Here is a 14,944-nt window from a genome sequence, read left to right on the forward strand (position 1 = left end):
CCCCAGGTTGGGAAGCCTGATGTGGGGCTCAGAACTTTCACAACAGTGAGAGAACTTCTTGAGTATCATTGTTCTCCAGTTTGTGGGTTGCCCAACGGGTGGGTACGGATTTGATTTTATCGTGATTGCGCCCTTCCTACCGTCTCATTGTAACTTCTCCTTTGTCTTTGGACGTGGGGTGTCTCTTTCTTGGTAGGTTCCAGCATCCTCCTGTCGATGGTTGTTCAACAGGTAGTTGCAATTCTTGGTGCTCTCACAGGAGGAGATGAGCACATATCCTTCTACTCCCCAAATCTGGGGTGTGAGGTGGCTAAGCAATTTGAAATATGAATTGGGAGGGAGTGTGTATAACTGTTTAGTGTAAAGCAGGTGCTTAGTGCAGTCTTGAAAGAAGTCACTCTCTCTTCATGTCATGGAGCCTTTCAGTGAATTAGGGGAGCCCTGATGAAACAGAGTTGAGTCCAATTTTTAACTGCTTCTTCCACTCTCCATTCTCATCAGCATCCATACCAACTTTGTATGCGCTTACTAAGTAGCTTTAGCAACATTAAAACCACCACATTCTCCTTCTGTCTCTAAGAGGAGGTTTTAATCAGTTGCTGATATTTGATCTATACACCTTTGCTTTTTCTTTCTTTTTTAAAAAGTGTATCTCTGCTGGTGTGAGTTGTCCCAGCGTGGCATCTGGGCAGCACATCCAGGTTCCCGTACACAGGGCACCCCCCCCACCCCCGCCCCGCCCCATATGGACACTGTAGTTTTGCTTTTGCACTGATGGAATGAAAGGGAAGGGACTCGTGTGGGCTTAAAGTGTGACCTGGGCCTGTCAGGCCCCAGGGAAGCTGAGGGCCTTGACCATTCACTGGATGCGATCATGCCAATCCTTGACTCCTGGCAAATGAGCTTAGAGCTGGCCGCTGAAGAAGTGGTCCCGGTTGACCTTTAAGCTCCACCTACCATCGCCAGCCCTTCAGGTTCCTTCCTGCCTGTACAACCGCCACCTCAGCCTCGGTCGTGGTGGGCCAGTCTGCAGGCCACCCCCTTCCATTCCTGTCGTGGGGCCCACACCAGCAACTTCACAGACTCCTGTTCCCTGTGCAGCTGACATCTCTGCCGCCCACACCCACACCCTGCGGTCTGCGCTGCCAACGGCATCTCCTCGGCGACTCTAAGCTCGGCGGCTGCCACTTCCCCGTGGACATCACTGCAGGCCCATCACCGTCTGGTACAGTCTCTCCTGCCATGTCTGCCACAGAGGAGCACGACTGGATGCCAGGTGGCCTGGACAGGGCTGGTGGCAGGGCAGGCTGTGACCCCAGTCCCCTTGGGGTCCTGGCACCTGCTTGGGAGGGGACGGATGTGGTTGAGGAGGCCGCGGCCCTTCTGCCCTCCCTGAGGGTGTCAGGAGGCCTTCGCAGGGGGCACGGTGGGCCACAGGCCACAATGGAAGAGTGGGCTATAGAGCCGTTAGAGGAGGAGGAGTCTCATTTCGAGCTGGAGGACCTGGAGGAGGAGGAGCACCTGTTGGAAGAGGTCGAGGAGGAGGAGACAGTAGAGAATGATGAGAGTGAGCAGGAAGGCGCAGCAGTGGTTGCAGGCCACGGGGACCCCTTGGAGCAGTTTGGGCCTGTGTTCTGGGGTCTGGTCCACTCCCTTCTACACAGTTTCTCCTATGATGACCATGTCCTGGTCTGGCCCCCTGGCCCCTGCCCGATGGTCACGCAGAGCTCCAGCCTCCCTCCGGCCCTAGAGAGGGTCCCGCGCCTTGGCAGGAGCAGGAAGACCTGGCAGAGGGAGGCGAGGCCTCGCAGTGTGAGTGCCAAGCAGAGGGCACCCCACCCTGGGAGCCTCAGGGTCCTAGGGTCCAGGGGTCTGCATCCCAGAAGTCAGAGTAATCTGCAGTGGAGGCTGAGCTCTGGGAGGGTGGAGGCTGAGCTCTGGGAGGGTGGCGCCCTGGCTGTTCCCTCTGAGTCCTGGGAGGCTGGAGCCTGTGGTCCCAGCAGGGCCGAGGTGGGCAAGTGGCGGCGAGGCCCTCAGGCCCTTGCGGACCCTGTGGGAGCCTCAGACTCAAAGGCAGGTTGTACTCAGCACTGGCCTCTAGCAGTTAAGCAGCGGGTCAAAGCTCTCAAAAACCTCCAGGCATAATTTTCACAAGTGGAAGCCCAATTCTATAAAGACCTTTACGGTCTTGAGAAAAAGTGTGCTTCCTTCTGCCAGCCTCTGTTTGATAAGAGAGCTGACATCATCAATGCAATTCATGAGCCCACAGAACGTGAATGTTAGTGGCCAGTACCTGTTCCAGAAGGAGCCTGGGAAGAGATGGAAAGAGAGCCTGAAGGGAAGGGGAAACAAAGGGCATCCCTCGTTTTGCTTGAGGGCATTTAAAAACCTAAAGATTCTCGGTAGCGTGATCTGGGAAAATGATGCACTTGTACTGGAGCACCTGAAAGATGTAAAAATAAAAATTCTCAGGGGTCCGGGAACCAATGAGCGTCACTGTAAAATTTCTTTTTAAGTGAAAGGAATACTTTTTCAACGAAGTTCTGACAGAAACATACCAAATGCGGTCAGACCCAGATGATTCTGATCCCTTCTCCAAAGGGCCAGAAATAATCAGCAGCACAGGGTGTGAAATCTACTGGAAAGACGGTAAAGACCTCACCCTGAAAACCCTGAAGCTGCAGAAATGTGAGTGCCCTGAAGGTGTCACACCAACCTCTAGGAAGGTGCCCAGCTATTCTTTCTTCACCTACTTCTCTCCTCCCTGGGGGTAGAGTACTGGATGTGGCTACTGATTATAAATTGGGTTATTTTTTTCCGTGAAGTTCCAGTCCCAAAGTCTGTATTATACTTCACAAAAGAAGCGAGTGATTATCAGTATGAAGAGTCTGATGAGGAGGTCCAAGAAGCTGAAGGTGAGGAGGAGGACAGCGATAAAAAACCAGAAGAAGGACCTGGAAAGGACCTGGACCCAGCAGAGGACAGCCCCGGAGAACCCAGGTATCTTTGTGCAGCTCTGAGTATTACCCAGCCACCATTCCTGACATACATTTTTAAGTGTTCTCCCCAAAGTAAATAATAATTAAAACTTGGTTAAAGTCTAGTTTCAAAACAGCTTAATGTTAATAATACTTTGTGTGCTAGATAATATAGAACACAGCATGTTCTGAAATGTACTTCATTCACAGCTACAGGTCCTTTGAGCTGTAGCTGTAAGGCTTCCCCACGTGGGAAATTTTTGAGACCTGGTAGCAGAGACCACTGTTTGTCTGGAACGCAATTAACCAGAACAAGCGACTAAAGGTGACTGGAATGTACACTAGCTGGGCCTTCAGCACTGAGCTACAGACATACGGTCTTTTGTCCTAACCGGGAGAAAGCAAATGCCTTTGAGTTTGTGACTATTGACAAAGATGTAGTCAGTGAAAAATTTTCAAGTGGGAGCACATTTAATGACTAATACCTATTTGTTAAGTTTTTCTAGTTCATGGGACAATCAGAAGAAAAGCAAATTAGTCATGGTGAGATTGTTGTTCACTGCTGAATTGGTCATTCAGTTCAGTTCAGTTCAGTCACTCAGTCGTGTCTGACTCTTTGCGACCCCATGAATCGCAGCACGCCAGGCCTCCCTGTCCATCACCGAATTGGTCATTAAGTCAACTTATATCTGACCTGTCCCTCCCTCTCTTTCTTGCTTTGCTTTTTCCTGTCTTTCTTCTCTTCCTTTTATGGATGTGCAAACTGAGAGTCTGGGAGTTTAAGAGTGTGATTGATTGAGAGAGCACAGGCTTGTAAGGTGGAAAGACTTATTAGATAAAAGTCTCTCTCAAGAAAAACCACCACCAACAAAGCAGGCATTTTGGTGTTTGGCGAGTGGGAGAGGACGTTGGTATGAGGGGTGAGTGATTGATGACATATGTCAAGGTCTGTGTTGAGAGAGGTAAATGTGGTAATTTCTCTTTTGACTTAGCAGGCATATGTAGGACTGACTGTTTTCTTAGATTTAGAAAGTCACTGTTGCCTGTTACTGGTTTACAATTTTTTAAATTAATTTATATATTTTAATTGGAGGCCAGTTACTTTACAATATTGTGGTGGTTTTTGCCATACATCAACATGAATCAGCCATGGGTGTACATGTGTCCCACCATCTTGACCCCGCTCCCACCTCCCTCCCCACCCCATCCCTCTGAGTTGTCCCAGAGCACCAGCTTCAGGTGCCCTGCTTCATGCATCAAACTTGCACTGGTCATCTATTTTACATAGAGGAATATACATGTTTCAATGCTATTCTCTCATATCGTCCCACCCTCGCGTTCTCCCACAGAGTCCAAAAGTCTGTTCTTTACATCGGTGTCTCTTTGCTGTCTTGCATATAGGGTTGCTGTTACCGTCTTTCTAAATTCCATATATATGCGTTAATATACTCTATTTGGTGTTTCTCTTTCTGACTTACTTCACTCTGTATAATAGGCTCCAGTTTCACCCCCCTCATTAGAACTGACTGAAATGCATTCTTTTTTTTTTTTTTATAGCTGAGTAATAGTCCGTCGTGTATATGTACCACAACTGCCTAATCCATTCGTCTGCTGATGGACATCTAGGTTGCTTCCATGTCCTAGCTATTGTAAACAGTGTTGCAGTGAACATTGGGGTATATGTGTCTCTTTCAACTCTGGTTTCCTCAGTGTGTATGCCCAGCAGTGGGATTGCTGGGTTGTATGGCAGTTCTATTTCCAGTTTTTTTTTTTGTTGTTGTTGTTAAGGAATCTCCACACTGTTCTCCATAGTGGCTGTACTAGTTTGCATTCCCACCAACAGTGTAAGAGGGTGCCCTTTTTCTCCACACTCTCTCCAGCATTTATTGTTTGTAGACTTTTTGATGGCAGCCATTCTGACTGGCAAGAGATAGTACCTCATTGTGGTTTTGATTTGCATTTCTCTGATAATAAGTGATGTTGAGCATCTTTTCATGTGTTTGTTAGCCATCTGTATGTCTTCTTTGGAGAAATGTCTGTTTAGTTCTTTGGCCCATTTTTTGATTGGGTTGTTTATTTTTCTGGAATTGAGCTGCAGGAGCTGCTTGTATATTTTGGAGATTAATTCTTTGTCAGTTGCTTCGTATGCTATCATTTTCTCTCATTCTGAAGGCTCCCTTTTCACCCTGCTTATAGTGTCCTTCGTTGTGCAAAAGCTTTTATGTTTAATTAGGTCCCATTTGCTTATTTTTGCTTTTATTTCCATTACTCTGGGAGGAGGGTCATAGAGGATCTTGCTGTGATTTATGTCAGAGAGTGTTCTGCCTATGTTTTCCTCTAAGAGTTTGATAGTTTCTGGTCTTAGGTTTAGATCTTTAATCCATTTTGAGTTTATTTTGTGTATGGTGTTAAAAAGTGTTCTAGTTTCATTCTTTTACAGGTGGTTGACCAGTTTTCCCAGCACCACTTGTTAAAGAGATTGTCTTTTCTCCATTGTATATTTTTTCCCCGTTTCTCAATGATAAGGTATCCATAGGTGCATGGGCTTATGTCTGGGCTTTCTATTTTGTTCCACTGATCTATATTTCTGTCTTTGTGCGAGTACCATAATGTCTTGATGACTGTAGCTTTGTAGTGTCGTCTGAAGTCAAGCAGGTTGATTCCTCCCGTTCCATTCTTCTCTCTCAGGATTGCTTTGGCTATTCGAGGTTTTTTGTGTTTCCATACAAATTGTGAAATTATTTGTTATAGTTCTGTGAAAAATCCCGTTGGTAGCTTGACAGGGATTGCTTTGGGTAGTGTACTCACTTTCACTATATTGACTCTTCCAATCCATGAACATGGTATATTTCTCCATCTATTTGTGTCATCTTTGATTTCTTTCATCAGTGTTTTATAGTTTTCCATATATAAGTCTTTTGTTTCTTTAGGTAAATTTATTCCTAAGTATTTTATTCTTTTCATTGCAGTGGTGAATGGGATTGTTTCCTTAGTTTCTCTTTCTGTTTTCTCATTGTTAGTGTATAGGAATGCAAGGGATTTCTCTGTGTTAATTTTATATCCTGCAACTTTACTATATTCATGGATTAGCTCTAGTAACGTTCTGGTGATGTCTTTAGGGTTTTCTACATAGAGGATCATGTCATCTGCAAACAGTGAGGGTTTTACGTCTTCTTTTCCAATCTGGATTCCTTTTATTTATTTTTCTTCTCCAATTGCTGTGGCTAGGACTTCCAAAACTATGTTGAATAGTAGTGGTGAGAGTGGGCACCCTTGTCTTGTTCCTGATTCTGGAGGAAATGCTTTCAATTTTTCACCATTGAGGATAATGTTTGCTGTGGGCATGTCGTATATGGCTTTTATTATGTTGAGGTATGTTCCTTCTATGCCTGCCTTCTGGAGAGTTTTTATCATAAATGGGCGCTGAATTTTGTCAAAGGCTTTCTCTGCATCTGTTGAGATAACCATATGGTTTTTATCATTCAATTTGTTCCTATGGTGTATCCCATTGATTGATTTGTGAATACTGAAGAATCCTTGCATCCCTGGGATAAAGCCCACTTGGTCATGATGTGTGATCTTTTTAATATGTTGTTGGATTTGGTTTGCTAGAATTTTGTTGAGGATTTTTGTGTCTCTGTTCATCAGTGATAAAGTGTCCTGTAGTTTTCTTTCTTTGTGGCATCTTTGTCTGGTTTGGGCATTAGGGTGATGGTGGCCTCATAGAATGAGTTTGGCACTTTACCCGCCTCTGCAATTTTCTGGAAGAGTTTTGAGTAGGATAGGTGTTAGCTCTTTAAGTTTTTGGTAGATTTCACCTGTGAAGCCACCTGGTCCTTGGCTTTTGTTTGTTGGAAGGTTTTTTATTACAGCTTCAATTTCCCTGCTTGTGATGGGCCTGGTAAGATTTTTTATTTCTTCCTGGTTCAGTTTTGGAAAGTTATACTTTTCTGAGAATTTGTCCATTTCTTCCAAGTTGTCCATTTTATTGGCATATAATGCTCATAGTAGTCTCTTAGGACCTTTTGTATTTCTGTGTTGTCTGCTGTGATTTCTCCATTTTTGTTTCTAAGTTTATTGATTTGATTCTTCTCCCGGTTTTTCCTGTGAGACGGCTAATGGTTTGTCTATTTTATTTATCTTCTCAAAGAACGAGCTTTTAGTTTTGTTGATTTCTGCTACAGTCTCCTTTGTTTCTTTTTCAGTTATTTCTGCTCTCAGCTTTATGATGTCTTTCCTTCTACTAACTTTGGGGTGGTTCTTTTCTTCTTTTTCTACTAGCTTTATATGTAAAGTTAGGTTCTTTATTTGATGTCTCTCTAGGTTCTTGAGGTAGGCTTGTATTGCTATGAATCTCCCTCTTAGTACTGCTTTTACTGAATCCCATAGGTCTTGGCTTGTTGTGTTTTCATTTTCACTTGTTTTCTATGCAGATTTTCATTTCCTTTTTGATTTCTTCCATGATCTGTTGGTTATTCAGAAGCATGTTGTCTAGCCTCCATATGTTTGTATTTTTAATAGTTTTCTTTTTTTTTTCCTGTACTTGACATCTAATCTTACCGCCTGGTGTTCAGAAAAGATGCTTCAAATAATTTCAATTTTTTTTTTAGTTTTGCCAAGGCTATATTTATGGCCCTGGATGTGATCTATCCTGGAGAATGTTCCATGTACACTTGAGAAAAAGGTGAATTCCATTGTTTTTGGGTGACATGCCCTATAGATATCAATTAGCTCTAACTGGTCCATTGTATCATTTAGCACTTGTGTTTCCTTGCTAATTTTCTGTTTGGTTGATCTATCCATAAGTGTGGGGGGGTATTAAAGTCCCCCACTATTATTGTGTTACTCTTAATTTCCCCTTTCATACTCGTTAGCATTTGCCTTCCGTATTGAGGTGCACCTGTGTTGGGTGCATATATAATTGTTATATCTTCTTTTTGGATTGATCCTTTGATCATTATGTAGTGTCCTTCTTAGTCTCTTATCATGGTCTTTATTTCACATTCTGTTTTTTCTGATATGAGTATTGCTCTCCTGCTTTCTTTTGGTCCCCATGTACATGAAATATCTTTTTCCAGCCCTTCATTTTCAGTCTGTACGTGTCCCTAGGTTTGAGGTGAGTCTCTTGTAGACAGCATATATAGGGGTCTTGTTTTTTTTTAATCCAGTTGACCAGTCTTTGTCTTTGGGTTGGCGAATTTAACCCATTTACATTTAAGGTAATTATTGATAAGTATGATCCTGTTGCCATTTACATTTTGGGGGCGGGGTTCGTTTTTATAAACATTTACTGTGTTTCCTGTCTAGAGAAGATCCTTTAGTATTTGTTGAAGAGCTGGTTTGGTGGTGCTGAATTCTCTCAGCTTTTGCTTGTCTGTAAAGCTTTTGATTTCTCCTTAATATCTGAATCAGATCCTTGCTGGGTAGAGTAATCTTGGTTGTAAGTTTTTCTCTTTCATCACTTTAAGTATGTCCTGCCATCCCTTTCTGGCCTGGAGAGTTTCTATTGAAAGATCAGCTGTTATCCTTATGGGGATCCCCTTGTGTGTTTTTTGTTGCTTTTCTCTTGCTGCTTTTAAAGTTTGATCTTCGTTAGTTTGATTAATTTGTGTCTCGGGGTGTTTTGCCTTGGGTTTATCCAATTTGGGACGCTCTGGGTTTCTTGGACGTGGGTGGCTGTTTCCTTCCCCACATTAGGGAAGTTTTCGACTACTATCTCCTCAAGTATTTTCTCACTCACTTTCTTTTTGTCTTCTTCTTCTGGGACACCTATGATTCAAATGTTGGGGCATTTAACTTTGTCCCAGAGGTCTCTGAGTTTGTTCTCATTTCTTTTGATACTTTTTTTTCTTTTTTCCTCTGTGCTTCATTTATTTCCACCATTCTGTCTTCCACCTCACCTATCCTCTCTTCTGCCTCAGTTATTCTACTGTTGGTTCCCTCCAGAGTGCTTTTGATCTCAATTACTGCATTATTCATTACTGGTTGATTCTTCTTTATTTCTTCTAGGTCCTTAGTTAAACATTTCTTGCATTTTCTCGATCCTTGCCTCTAGTCTATTTATCCATAGCTCCATTTTGTTTTCAAGATTTTGGATCATCTTTACTGTCCTTATTCTGAATACCTTTTCAGGTATCTCCTCCTCTTTTGTTTGGTTTGGTGGGTTTTTAGCATGTTCCCTCACCTGCTGTATATTTCTCTGCCTTTTCCTTTTGTTTAGATTGCTGTGTTTGGGGTGCCCTTTCTGCAGGCTGGAAGTTTGTGGTTCCTCTTAATTGTGGAGTCTTCTCCCTGTGGGTAGGGTTGGACTAACAGCTTGTCAAGGTTTCCTGGTTGGGGGGAGCTTGTGCCTGTGTTCTGGTGGGTGGAACTGGATGTCTTCTCTCTGGAGTGCAGTGAAGTGTCCAGTAGTGAGTTTTGGGGTGTCTATGGGTTCAGCATGGCTTTGGGCAGCCCATTTTTAATGTTCAAGGTTGGGTTCCTGTTTTGCTGGAGAATTATTGTGGTGTGTCTTGCACTGATTCTTGTTAGGTCTTGGGTGGAGCTTGGTTTCAGTGTAGGTGTGGAGACTTTGGGGTGAGCTCTTGTCTATTAATGTTCTCTGGAGTCAGGCGTTCTCTGATGTTCTAAAGTTTTGGAGTTAAGCCTCCTGCCTCTGGCTTTTGGTCCCTGTCTTACAGTAGCCTCAAGACTTCTCCATCCACACAGCACAGACGATAAAACCCCTAAGTTTATTGATGAAACAGTTCTCCACAGCCAGAAACACCCAGAGAGATTCACAGAGTTATATAGAGAAGAGAAGAGGGAAGAGGAAGATAGAGGTGACCAGGAGGAGAAAAGGGAGAGTCAAAAGGGGAGAGAACAATCAAGCCATTAATCTAATCCCTAAGTGCTGTCCACGGCCTGGGACACCCAGAGAGATTCACAAAGTTATATACAGAAGAGAAGAGGGAGGAAGGCAATAGAGGTGACCTGGAGGAGAAAAGGGAGAGAGCAGTCAAGCCAGTAATCAGATCTTTAAGTGAAAATGGATACTGAAGATTAGATTCTTAGAGGTACAAAATTGATAACAAATATCAAAAAGCAAAGATTATAAACCTGGGAGAGAGGTTAGACTCTCAAAAATAAAATATAAAAAATACAAACATAATCAGTCACAGTAATCAAAGAACTATGGAATTTGTTTTCTAAATAAAAATAGGGGTTTTGTGGGAAACGTAATAGTAGGCTATAAAAATGAAAGTTAAAGGAGTGATAAAAACTAAATTAACAAAAAATTAAAAAGTGATAACAGTAAAAATATATCTAGGAATTTCTCTGGGCATTGTGGGGTCTGTTCAGTGTCAGATCATCCCTTGTTCTGGCTTGTACTTGTTCTCAAGGTCTATAGGCGCCCCTCAGATGTCTCCAGTATTAAATGCAGGGTTTCAATCTGTTGTACCTGTTACTTCCAAAGCGGTTCCCCTTTCTTTGTTTATTTTGGCTTCCTCTGCAAGTCTCTTCAGTGTCTAATTTCTGCCCTCACACAAGGGGGCGAAGGTGGCCACTTAGGCTCACTTGTTCAGTTGTGTTGTGGAGACGGAGGGACTCTGCAAACAAACACCACTGGCGTGTGTGGGGAGTGCTCGCAGTGGATGGACCACATTACGGTTTGCCACAGTCCAAGGCAGCATGTGCTTCCCGGGTCTAGACTGATCAGTCTCCAGGGTGCTCTGCAAGGGCACTGTGCCAAGTGGGCCCTGCGTTTCGTGCACTTCCCAGGTCTGAGCCGCTCAGGTTCTCAGCTGCTCCACAAGGGCACAGACCCGGATAGGCTGTGCGTTTTGTGCCCCTCCCAGGTCCGAGCAGCTCAGGCGACCGGGTGCTCGGTGGGCCATGCGTCTAACTCACCTGCCTGGTCCCCGCCACTCAGTTTCCACAAGAGCGCAGTTCCAGGTGTACCGTATGTCTCCTCTGGGGAGCTGATCCCAGGCTGTGACACTCCTGGCAGATGTCAACCATCTAGGATCCCAAGAAGACGAGGTTAGCAACTGCGAGCCTGCTCACAGTTTGGTGGAAGATGTCATCTCTGGGGCCGAGATTGCAGCAGCCCCTTGCCTTCTGCCTCTGGCTGTCTCTTGCCTGCCTCTCTGCCTCCGGGGAGGGAGGGCCCTATGTGGCAGCTGGCTTGCTCTCCTTTGGTATTTGCTCAATCCTTTGTTCTGTGAGCGTGCCAGGGGTGCTGATAGAGCCTTTCGTGACAAAGGTCTCTTTTGTGTGTCTCTCTGGTGATCCCACGGTTTGGGTTGCTGTCTCACATTAGCTCCCTCAGACTGTCCTCAGGGCATTCAGGCCTGGTCCTTACCCTAAGGACCAGTTATGCAGGCTGCGCCTCCCTGCCCAGCCCCCACTCACTGGTGGTGGACCCGAGTGTCTGGGCCACTTCTCCACTGGCAGTTGTGCTTAGGTGTGTATTCTGTGTTTTTTTTTTTTTTCCCCTCCTGGTTATGTTGCCCTCTGAGATTCCAGAACTCCCCTCAGACACTCCTGTGCGAGGGTTTCCTACTGTGTGGAGACTTCTCCTCTTTCCTGACTCCCTCCCCAGGATGGGTCTCCGTCCCTAAATCTTTTCTCTGAGTTTTTGTCTTTTATATTTTGTCCTACCTCCTTTTGAAGAGATTGGGCTGCCTTTCTGGGTGCTTGGTATCCTCCGCCAGCATTTAGAAGTTGTTTTGTGGAAGTTGCTCCACATTCAAATGATCTTTTGATGAATTTGTGGGGGAAGTAAGTGGTCTCCCCGTCCTATTCCTCTGCTATCTTGGGACTGCCCCCTGGTTTACAATTGTTAATTGACTCTTACTTCATCCCACAGCTGTCAAGCATAGAAAGACATGATGGAGGAAGAAACAATGGACGTGTCCCTCACGAATGAGATTTTCGGCTTCTCAGTAGCCAGTGGGAATTTTATCAACACTGGTTTTGTTCCAGATTTCATCATGTGAAATGTCTTATCCACTGACATCTGACTTTTTTTCTTACATTTGTCAGATATATTTGACTGCGTTTGTTCATGATAAAAATAAAAATTTGCTAGCCATGGATAAGCCGCAGATTTTTCTGATGTGTAACACTGATGCAAATCTTGTATCTTTTTGTTTTGGTCCACTTTACTGTCATTGAAACCATTTTTTTAAGTTCTTGCATTGCAGGTGGATTCTTTACCAACCAAGTTATCAGGAAGCCTTTATTGCAGCCTCAGGTTAATTAATATATCAATTGACAAACAATTTATGTAAAGAGAGAGACAGAGGTCTAGCCCTACTTCATTTTAGTGAGAGGAACCAGGGGGTGACCAAGCTTATCTGGAGACCAGATGGAGCTACTGAGCTGCCACAGACCAGCGGCATCAGCATCACCTGGGAACTTGTTAGAAGTGCAACCTCTCAGGCCCCACTCCAGATTTACTGGATCATTATTCTGAAGGTGGCCCAGCTATCAGGCTTTACATGTCCTCCAGGTGACTCTGAGGCATCTCAAAGTTTGAGCATCACCGTCTAAGAGCAATGATGGGCATGGGGCAGGGGATGGGTGTTGTGAGGGACTGAGTTTGTCCTGTGGTAAGACCATCGTTTGTTCAGTGACTTGATACACAGGTAAGCTGAATGGGACAGTAAAGGCTGACAGTAAAGGAGTGGGGACGAGACTAGAATTCTCAAGGCCCTGAGATACAGAAAAACCTCCTGGCAGTGAAGAAAAAAATGGATGAGGGAACAAACTAGGTTCAGAAGGATAGAACCATTATGATATGAATATGAGATTTAAATACATGCAAAACATTCACTGATTATAGATACATATATGTAGTAAAAGGTATGCATGGAAGGAATGCATGCATATGTAACTTGTAGAAAGGCATGCATGAGGATGATAAACACCTTGCTTAGGCTGGTGGAGAGGGAGAGAGGAGAATTCAACTGGGAAGGGTTACTTTTACTTTCCTAGGGCTGCCGTAACAAATTGCCACAAAGTAGGTGGCTTAAAACAACATAAAATTTATTCGCTCACCAGTTCTAGAGGTCAGAAGTCTGAAAGCAAGGGGCTCTGGGGGAGAATCCTCCTTGCCACCCCCAGTTTGTGGTGGCTTCTGACACTTCTTGGCTTGTGGCAAAATAACTCCTGTCTTCACATGACCTTCTTCCCTGTGTCTGTGTATCTCAAATCACACTCTTTCTGTCATAAGGATACCACCCAGTCCATTTAGGGCCCATCCCAAATCCAGGGTGACTCCATTAAATTAGATCCTGATGTAATTACAACTGCAAAGACCCTATTTCCAAATAAGGTCACATTCACAGATACCAGGGACCTGGACTTGGGCATATCTTTCTGGAGGACACAGGTACGTACCGGGCTTCAGCTGTATCTGTAGTGTAAAATTTCTGAAGTTGGGTGATGGGTACACGGATGCAGTATTCTTTATACCATTATGTAGGTCTGAAATATTTCCTGACCTTCCCATGCCAAAAAGATGGAAAGAAGAAAATGGGCCTAAGAAATGGAAGCTATTTAAGGGGGGTGACGGGGGGATGAAGTTGTAATTGACCAGAATACAGGATCAGAGAAGGAGAAAGGCCAGGGGGTTGACGGTAGAGGATTTCCTTTAGGCATGTTTTGGTAAGGCAGTGTAGGTGCTCTCTAGGTCTCATTGGTACCACCCCCTCCCCTCTTTCATATTCTATGGTAGCATGTCTCATATCCTAATATATTTTCACATTTTTACATATTTGTGTCTACTTCCATCTCCCAACCCCTAGGATATGAGCTTCTGAATGATTGGGATCTTAAAGGGATTTATTTCTCTCTGTCTCTCCCAAAGCACCTATCAGTACTACTGTGTTTTCTTCTTAGTAGGTGCTCCATAAATGAGCACTAAAATAAGTTAATGCAACGCCATCCTCTTTTCTGTCATCGGTGTTAATATTTTAAAAGTGCATGACCACATAGTAACATGCAGTATTCCGTACGGAGTGGCAGAGGGCTTTGTCTCCCCCACTCAGTATTTAATTTCATTAAATGAGTTAATACATATAAAGCACTCAGAAGAGCACGTGGCACTTAAGTGTCATGTAAGTGTTTGCTCTTAGTCTTACCATTTTAATTTAATTTTCATAGTGTTACTATTATCCCTAAGAAGTTAAAATGCACGAGTCCCACAGCCAGTGCAAGTACCACTTTATAAATAAAGCAAAGAGAATGTAACCAATTAAATAATAATAATACCTTGGAGACTAGAAACTTGTGTCCTCACCCCCAGACTTTTGTAGTAAAAGTCTGACTCCATTAGGTAGCTGACAAACTACATTAAAACATTTATTTTCATTGATTTATAATTTATCCTTTGTGTACATTCAGAGAAAAATTGAGACACCTTACAGTAAAAATACATAAACAATAGCCACACTATTCACAATAGCCAAGACGTGGAAAAAGCCTGAATGTCCATCAACAGATGAATGGATAAAGAAGATGTGATACATTACTCAGAATGAAATAATGCCATTTGCAGCAATATGGAGTAACATCGATGGGCCTAGAGATTACCATACTAAGTAAAGTAAGTCAGAAAGAGAAAGACAAATGCCATATGGTAGCACTTATATGTGGAATCTAAAACATGACACGCGTAAACTTACCTGTGAAACAGAAACAGACTCACAAACCTAGAGAACAGACTTGTGATTGCCAAGTGGGAGCAGTGTGGGGGAGGGATGGATTGGGAGTTTGGGGTTAGCAGATGCAAACTATTATATATAGAATGGATAAACAACAAAGTCCTACTGTATAGGACAGGGAACTGTATTCGATATCCTAGAGTAAGCCATAATGGAAAAAGGATATGAAAAACTATACATGTGCATGTATAACTGAATCACTCTGCTGTACAGCAGAAATTAGCACAACATTGTAAATCAACTATACTTCAATAA

At 43.7% G+C, this 14,944-nt stretch overlaps 1 long non-coding RNA gene across 1 annotated transcript; it reads left to right on the top strand.

Moving 5' to 3' along the window:
* Nucleotides 1–2,698: 2,698 nt before the first annotated feature.
* LOC113888943 lies at nt 2,699–12,058 on the top strand. The gene is made up of 2 exons (XR_003510129.1): nt 2,699–3,000; nt 11,830–12,058. It is a non-coding gene; the product is annotated as an uncharacterized LOC113888943 (long non-coding RNA).
* Nucleotides 12,059–14,944: the final 2,886 nt, after the last annotated feature.

The sequence above is a fragment of the Bos indicus x Bos taurus genome, unplaced genomic scaffold (assembly GCF_003369695.1).
Source record: "Bos indicus x Bos taurus breed Angus x Brahman F1 hybrid unplaced genomic scaffold, Bos_hybrid_MaternalHap_v2.0 tig00003274_arrow_arrow_obj, whole genome shotgun sequence".
In the NCBI taxonomy this organism is placed as follows: domain Eukaryota; kingdom Metazoa; phylum Chordata; class Mammalia; order Artiodactyla; family Bovidae; genus Bos; species Bos indicus x Bos taurus.